Below are 7,458 nucleotides of genomic sequence, written 5' to 3'. Positions count from 1 at the left end.
AATAAATGCCGAATTCACTATAGCCCAGAGAACTCATTGGCTGAATTTTCCTGCAGCTGTACATTGGCGACCTCCGCTGATTATAGGTGCAATTAAAGGGACGTCGGGGGAGATTTACTAAAACTGGTGCACACAGAATCTGCTGCAGCTGTGCATAGTAACCAATCAGCTTCAGCTTGTTTAGATAAGCTTTGAAAATAAAACCTGGATGCTGATTGGTTACTGTGCACAGCTGTACCAGTTTTAGTAAATCTCCCCCATTATCATTTTACCTATTCAGGGCCGTATACAGCTACACCACTGGCCACTTTATGGTCCGACTGTCCACAACTACTGCTATCTACATCTCAGCCAGCACTAAATATCTGATGCTTTTGGGTATGGAGCAGTATGTAACCTCCTCCCGTGATGCAAGGCCCAGCACTGCCACATGATGGAGGGGTAATGTTACCTCTTGCTGTAGGCTCTGACACCAGCCAACACTTTTTACACTATTTTGTTGCCCTGGAGAAAGGAGCATTGGAAGATTTCCAGAAAGATATCAAAAGGTTGGGGGGGGCTTTGTGCACATAAGGGTTGATTTACTAAAGGCAAATAGACTGTGCACTTTGGAAAGAAAGAAACGGGACTTTGTAGGTGTCAAACTCGGCCGTCAGGTACTCATGAAATTACAACTATATATATATATATATATATATATATATATATATAGTAGTTGAGTACCTGATGGGGAGTTCATATAGTTTGTATATATAAAAATTCTTTATTGAATAAAGTTAAAAGCTCCAATCAATAGAGACATAGCATAGATTAAGATTAATATATAACATTAAAACACATTGAATAGAAAGTAACCCATAACACGAGCCCCCTAACAAGGAAACTTGGGGGTACCGTACTGATAAACATCAGATCAAACTGCCGAATAGCCAATGATTTGGGAGACAGGACTCCTACTGATGCGTTTCGCCTTGCAGCTTCTTCAGGGGTGTTTACAAAGGGGCTTCACATGGGTTACTATAAACAGAAGAAGAAAAATCAACTAGTTTCAAACATATATGCTGTACTGACAAATATTTTAATGAACAATATAATTTTTACAAAAACTCACAAATCTGTAGATAGTGTTTTCTACTAACTACTTATTTGTGAGTTTTTGTGAAATTATATTATTCATTAAAATATTTGTCAGTACAGTATATATGTTTGAAACTAGTTGATGGTTTTTCTTCTTATGTTTACAGTAACCCATGTGAAGCCCCTTTTGTAAGCACCCCAAAAGAAGCCTCCAGGCAAAACGCGTCAGTAGGAGTCCTGTCTCCCGTATCATTGGCTATTCGGCTGTCTGAGCTGATGTTTATCAGGGCAGTACCCCTAAGGTCCGGTTCACACTTATGCGATGCGGGAAGGCTGGGAATCCGCAGCCTGTTCCCGCATCGCACACGCACCCCCGGCAGTTCACACTGCCATATGCGATACGCTGGGGGTGTCAATGTAATCTTAATGACACCCCCAGTTTGATCGCATATCGCAGTGCGATCTTGCAGTTCGCACAGGATCGGATCGCACAAGTGTGAACCGCTGTGCGATCCGATCCTGATGCGGCTGCCAAAAAGGGTCCTGTGCGAGTTTGCTGCGGATGCGAATTTAGCCATACAAAGTGTATGGCTAAACTCGCACCGCACAGCCGATCGCATGTAATGAAGGAGCAGTGCGCTCCGACATTACATGCGAACCCCGCACTCGCATAAGTGTGAACTGGGGCTAAGTTTCCTTGTTAAGGGGCTCGTGTTATGGGTTACATTCTATTCAATGTGATTTAATGTTATATATTAATCTTAATCTATGCTATGTCTCCATTGATTGGAGCTTTTAACTTTATTCAATTAAGTGTTTTTATATATATATAGTTGTAATTTCATGAGTACCTGACGGGGGAGTTCAACACCTACAAAGTCCCCTTTCCTTCTTTCTGCCCTTTCTTTCTTGTGATATTTTACCTGGGATGTGGTGTTGACAGGATTTGGCCTTGGCAACTTTTTCTTTAATAAGACGGTGCACTTTGCAAAGTGCAGTTGCTCCAGGGCTTAGAAAATGAGGTAAAGCTTCACTTTGCAAAGAATAGCCAATCATGTGCAAGGAAAATTTAAAACAAAAACAGCATTTTGCACATGATTGGATGATGGAAGTCAGCAGAGCTTCTGCTCATTTACTAAGTTTTATAGCAACTGCTCTTGCAGAGTGCACAGTCTGTTTGCCTTTAGTAAATCAACCACGTATTGTCACTGTGTTTATTTGGGATGCTTAGTGGATGCAGTCATTCTACGGCTATAAGGCTCCGTTCACATGTAGGCGTTTTGGGGCGTTTTGGGGAGTTTTTCTGCTCTAGGATCAGCTCTCAAAACGCCCAACAAGACAAATCCTATTCATTTCAATGGCCCCTGTTCACATCTGAGCGTTTTGACGCTGTGAGCAAAACGCCCAACGCTCAAAAAAGTACATGAGCTTCTTTTTGGGCAGATTACAGGCGTTTTCCATTGGTCTCTATTCAATCTAAAAACGCCTGCACAAAAAACACCTGTAAATCGCGGTAAAAATCGCGGTAAAAAACGCTACGCGAAAACGCTACGCTCAGGTGTGAATGTAGCCTTACAGAGCCTGTGTATGCAAAGAGGGAATATGGCTCCCCCCTAGGGACTTATGTATTACAGCCCATATCCAGCCCAAATTTTTTTGTTGATGTTTTCCCATAAGGGGAAAGATTAAACCTCTGACCAGTTGCTGTCTGCACCCCATCTTTTTTTGTTTACTTTCTGTTCCAGTGACACATTGCACCCTTTAATTTCTTGTTCTGGTGTCATTCATACAGTAAGGCAGGCCATAGATAATTTGATTTTCGAAAAATGTTAAATTCCCCTATGAACACTTACTGTGCCTCCTGCAGCGATATTATGTTCTGCCGGCAGGGGGGACTTACCGGGCCGTCAGAACACGATTCCTGCTAGCGATTGGCAGTAATCACATGCCAAAAATCCGACAGGCTGGTTGTACTGAAGTCGATTGATGGATCGACTTCAGCCCAACCAGCCTGCCCATAGATGGATCAAATCTCGACCAGTCTTTGCTGATTCTGCCGAAAATTAAATTCATCTGTGGCCGGCTCAAGTGTGGTTAAATCTCCCCAATGAGGGCACAGAAATTAAATCTTAACCCTCGTTCACACCAAAGGCGGGTTTGAAATCTGAACTCGATTTCAAACCCGCATGTTAGTCCGAGTTCAGGGGCGATTTGACAGACATCTGTGTGGGTTCATGCGATCACCCAAAGTAATTCAGAAACTACTTTTGGGAATCCGTGGCACGCCGCAAAGTCAGATTCGCACCGATTCAGACGGTGCCTTTGTGGGTATTAGGCTCCGATTTGACATGTTAAGTCGGCCCGATGTGAACAGGGGCTTAAAATGTTACTAAACCCACAACAGTAAAATCAGTCTGTATATGCAGTAAAGCATGCTCGTTATACTCACTGTGGAACCTAAGGGGTTAGACCTCTGCATTGTGTAAAAAGGCTGTTTAATTCGGTCTCCCCTGATCCTCTTTTACTGTTCCCAATCCATCTCCTTATAGTACAAAGCCCTAGGAGGTACTCTGCACATGCTAAATTTGGTGTATATTGCTAGAGACTTTTGTGGGGGGGGTCTTTGTGATCAGCACAGGGCCAGCCAGCATTATCCAGACAGTGGGTCTATGGCTATGCAGCCTCATAGAACAGTCAGAGGTGAATTCAACTGATAGAAGTCACAAGACTGCTCTAACTGCTGATGAGAAAAGGTATTTAACAGTTTATATTTACTAAAATGATTGAATTTCCATGTTCCCTGTGTGCTGTGGGAGACCAGATATAGTGAATGCAGGCTCCTGGGTTTAGTAACACTTTAAAAGAAATTCTGGCTCTCGGCAAAAGAGAAAACAAAATTGACTGGATTTGGCGTAAAAAGTGAACTTTGCCAAGAGGCAAGACTATGCACAAAATAACATATTCTGAAGAAGCAGTAAAAGTACTTTGAATCAAGCCATCACTCACCTCTTTAGCTATAGGCATTGTGGGGAAATTAATCTTTAAAATTCAAAACAGAAACATTGAAATCTTAGCTCTTTTATAGAAATTTTCAATGAGCCACCATTCACACCTAGTAAGTGCATATACATGTGTTTTTTAAAGTGTTTTATAAGCGTTTTTGCACATGTATGCAAGCACCTGGGTGGAAGAGGAGAGTAGAAAAGAACAGTTTTGTGTAGGTGTAAAAACACTTGTGTCATGTGTTTACAGGCGCTTTTATTAAAGTCCATGGGGCCTAAAACACACAACAAAGCTACAAAAAAAAACTCGTGTACCATTTCGAGCAACTGAGCTGTGAACAGCATGTGTTGAAAAGAATGAGATTCCTATTGATGGGTGTTGTCGCTTATAGGCTTAGGCGGGGGGAAAAAAATGTGTGGCGGTGCACAGATGTGAATAGGGGCTAAACCCCAGAATTGAATGTATACAAACAGCAGATGCTTCTAAGCTATTACAAATGACTTCTACTCTACTTTTAGATCTTTTGTATTGATCTTTTGATAATGAATGACTTCACAGTACAAGCAGCTAGATAGGTCAGAGGCGGCTTGTTTTACTGCTTGTTAAAGCTGAACTTTTGAAGCTTTGAAATGTTGTTCAATACTTTTCCAAGGGCACAACAAAAACAAACATTTATTTTTCTAACTTACTTAAAGTGTTTCTGCAGAAAATGCCATTTTAGACCCCGTTCACACTGGGGCGACCTGTCAGGCGACCTGGTCGCCTGACAAGTCGCCGCGGGTCGCCTGCCATAGAGCAGCACAGGACCCGTTCTAATAGGAGCGACACAAGTCGCTGCGACTTGGAAAAAGGGTCCGGAGCTTCTTTGGGGCGACCTGGAGCGAACTGCATTGACTTCAATGATATGAAGTCCATGCCGGCCGCTCCGAGGTCGCGGTGCGAGCTGCGCACCGCGACTTCACAGGTCGCCCGGCAAAGTCGGGTCGCCCCAGTGTGAACGGGGTCTTAAAGAGGTTGTAAACTCGTATAAAATTTTTTTTTTTTTTTCTTACACCCTGCAAAAGAAAGACATAATGAGCTAGTATGCATCGCATATTAGCTCATTATGCAATACTTACCTCAGAACGAGCCCCCGCCGTGCCGCTCACTCACCTCTATGACGGGCGACATGTCTAGTCACCCGTCTTCCGGGATCGCGGCATCCGGCCATCTGATTGGCCGGAGCCGCGGTGACGTCACTCCCGCGCACGCGCGCGGGAGCCGACAGTCACGGCACGGGGCTCTGAAGGAACGGCACGATCGGCCGTTCCTTCAGAGCGCATGCGCCAGTGACGTCACTGGCGACATGTAAGGTAAATATCTCCTAAACGGTACATGTTTAGGAGATATTTACAGTACCTATAGGTAAGCCTTATCATAGGCTTGCCTATAGGTACAAGTTGTAGAGGAGGGTTTACTTCCTCTTTAAGGCTTCATTCACCCTTGTACGACTCCAAAGTTGCGCCGACTTCGGAGTGCAACTTGGATACAACTTTGGCTTTGACCAGTGATAATGGACAACTGTTGCACAACTGTTACATTGTATAACATTCAGGTAGGGCTTTCATGCAACATTTGAGGGTTAATATTGAAGTCTAAGAAGGCCCTCAAATTGCATGAAAGTCGGACCAAGGTAGTGCATGAACTACTTTGGAGTTGCTCCAACTTTAAGTCACACATAAATTAGAGCTGTACGATTCAGGAGAAAATGAGAATTAAGATTTTTTTTTTGCTCAGAATAACAATCACGATTCTCAGCTTAACATTGCATTATACAAAAATATTTGGCTAACTTTACTGTTTAGTTTTTTTAATTCATTAAAGGGTATTTTTTCACAAAAAATTGCCTTTGAATGGCTGCTGCGCAAATACAGTGTGACATAAAATATTGCAACAACCGCCATTTTATTCTTTAGGGTCTCTTCTAAAAATATATATAATATTTAAATATATACAGTATATTTGGGGGTTCTCAGTAATTTTTGAGCAAAAAAAATCCTACATTTTTAACTTGTAAGCAACAAATGTCAGAAAAAGGCTTAATCTTTAAGTGGTTAAACTGTCCTCATTTTACGGACTGAAGTTCATCCCTTTGATCTAAAAGAACCAAATTATACAATGTTTAATTTTATCTCTCAGCGCTGAGCAATGTTTTCATAAACTTTACCAGTTGCCTTTTTTGACAGCTGTCAGCTGTGATCACACAACGGTTCTGCACTGAATCGTGGAGATGCCAGATTAAGATAGTGAGTGGGGTTCGCGAGGTATTGGGGGGGGCTTGAATTGAGATTGAAAGCCATTTTTTTTTTTTTTTTTTTAAACGATTAATCATGCAGCTCTAACATATGAATAGTTATCATTGGAAAACATGGGGAACGACTTGTAATGCAACTTTGGTGTCCAAAGTTGTATGACAAGTCACACAAGTGTGAATGGAGCCTAAAAATCTGTTGTCATTACAACAGACTGCAACTTTGCCTGGGCACCTGGAGGAAGGCTCACTAATGCTCCAATGGTCATATCCAATCTCTGGTCGGCACTGCATCAATAAACAAAGTCCTATCATATAGTGGGGCATTACTGCTGGTAGTGGGCTGCCAATCAATCCAGGCAGCCTCTAATGGGCATAACAGACCAGGAGTCCCCCTGGCCTTTCAAAGTATATTGTCATAATGGGTGGGACAGAACAGGAGTCTGAGCAGCACAGATCCTCCGGCTGAGACATAATTGCATCTCTGCTCATATTTTAATACTAAAAAGGGCGCACTGACCTAGTGCATTACCACTAAAAATGTATTAGAAATATTAAAAAGTATACATTATACTCACAAAGCAGGTGTGTATAAACACACATCAACATAATACACATATAGTCTCCAAGGTAGCCAAGGGACCGCACTGTGCTGAATGGTATGCAGTGTGCCGCATGAGGCTGCTGTGTCTCGGCTGATGCGTTTCAGGGGCGAGCCCCCTTCCTCCGAGCCAAAAACAGTTGCTGCTTTTTCGTTGTTTCCTAGTTGGTTTTGGATACCCTTGATCCTGAAGGGGCAGCAAGACCACAAGTTTTGTCCACTCAAGTTTGAAGTATCTCTCTTCCCTCTGGCCTATGTTATACTCGAGCGCAGGAGAATTTTTCTACTACTTGGCATATTTTAAAACTACACAGGAGCCGTCACATGAACATTGGCCCAGAGAAGAATCAGGCACAGGGGTTGATTTACTAAAACTGGAGAATTCAAAATCTGGCGCAGTTGTGTACAGTAACCAATCAGCTTCTAACTTTAGCTTGTTCAATTAAACTTTGACAAAAAAAAAAAAACTTGAAGCTGATTGGTTTCA

Source organism: Pelophylax lessonae, assembly GCF_965119305.1.
Source record: "Pelophylax lessonae genome assembly, chromosome: 6".
NCBI lineage: Eukaryota > Metazoa > Chordata > Amphibia > Anura > Ranidae > Pelophylax > Pelophylax lessonae.
This window is presented reverse-complemented; position numbering follows the sequence as displayed.